We start from the raw sequence: 1698 nt of genomic DNA, 5'->3' as shown, positions 1-1698 counted from the left end.
AGTCTGGAAATAAAGGACTATGCAGTATATTAAGTACCATCTGTCTCTGCAAGAGAGCTGCTACAGAAGACCAATGACTAGATTATCAGCTTTAACTACTTCTGGTGGAGCCCCTGAAAAGAGCCTGAGGTGAAACTAGAGGAATGTGCTGGTGCTGCTGAACCAGAATGTTCTGTGCTCCACCACCAGACCCTGCTTTTTGGGAAATGAGGGTGAGGAGGTGCCTAGTCTGTAATTGTCAGTAGTGATTACCCAGGAGGTGCACATAAACACAGGGGAAGTCATGAAATGCTGGTAAACAGATTTGTATACCAGTGGAGAAAATGCAGTCATCTGTATCCTTTAGGCACTTTGGCAGATTTTGTGGAGGGTAACACATGTTAGGGCCACAGAGGGAAAGCTGCTAGTGTTTCTCTCTCCCTCTGAAACATGGATCAGGGTCTTGAAGATTGCTCTCCTGACTAAGGGTGTGTCTGTCTACACAGTACAATGCCATTAAAGATGCCACTAAAAAAAAGGAATTTGAATGAGAAGTTTTAAAGCTCTCTGAGAAGACTAAATTAGCAGGAGTGAAATGTGGCCATTTACAGACAACCTGGGTGTCTCCTTACAGTATCTGTAACCCGGAGTCACAGAGCACAGCCTGCACCATCAGGACAGCAAAGCTGGGGGCTTCCCTGCTAAGAAATTAGGCTGTAGGAACAGCACAAAGCATGGTTCCAGAGACACTGAACACTACACACTAATGGAGTGCCTGGAGGGTGAAATCAGGAAGTTACGCAAAGCTCAGTAAAGCCTTCATAGAGGAAAAGCAGCCGGTAAAAATGAACAGATATTTTTGTGCCTCTAGAGTAGGCTTAACTAATGAGTATTTAATATGATGATAGAATGCTTTTAAATGTGTTTTAAATGCTAAATTGAATAATGGTTTGTTTGTTCTAAATACTGCACCTTCACACAGTACCAGCAGGCCTTATTTTCTATTGTGATAGAGCAAGATTTTTTTTGTAAGACAGTTACTCTCTTACTATTGTCATTTCTGAAAACCTCATCCAAGTGCCTTCTGACAGCCTTTGCTTCCTGCAGCTCTTGCACAGGGAGATGCCTCCATTTTCCTGATTTCCCGTACAAAAGCCCTGCAAAGAGAGCATGGCACCATAGAGATGAGAAGGACACACTCAGACTAGCAATGAATGCTGCTGTGTCAGATAAACTGCATACATTTCTCGTTTGGTTTCATCTGAAAGCTTTTTCCTCCTCTGATGGCCCTTTTAGGTTCTCTACGTGTTGCTCATTAAACTAGGCTGAAAAACAAGTTAAGATCTCTCCGGTGAATATCTAGGGAAGGGAATAGACCAGGCAGGAAAATTGGCTTCTTTACCCTAAATTTTGTGCAGATTCTTCAGGAGGTGATGTCTACTGTCTATGTTTTGAAAAGAGGATAAAATTAAGATGGTGAGAGCTCGGAGCTGGGTGACTGCGCTGCCAGTTGCCTTTGCTCGCCCGCTGAGCCCTTTGGCAGCTCGGGGGCAGCTCTCGGACGTTCGGCTCCCAAAACACGGACGATCCCCGGGCCGCCAGGGCCTGGACGGGAGCTCCGCGGGGCTGAGCCCCGACCCCAGCGGCGTGTCGCGCCCGGTGGTGGGCGCTGGAAGGGCCCCGCGGGACCCGGTGCCGAGAGCCTCCGGCGCAGCCCCG

The sequence above is a fragment of the Lonchura striata genome, chromosome 4, assembly GCF_050655825.1.
Source record: "Lonchura striata isolate lonStrDom1 chromosome 4, ASM5065582v1, whole genome shotgun sequence".
In the NCBI taxonomy this organism is placed as follows: domain Eukaryota; kingdom Metazoa; phylum Chordata; class Aves; order Passeriformes; family Estrildidae; genus Lonchura; species Lonchura striata.
This window is presented reverse-complemented; position numbering follows the sequence as displayed.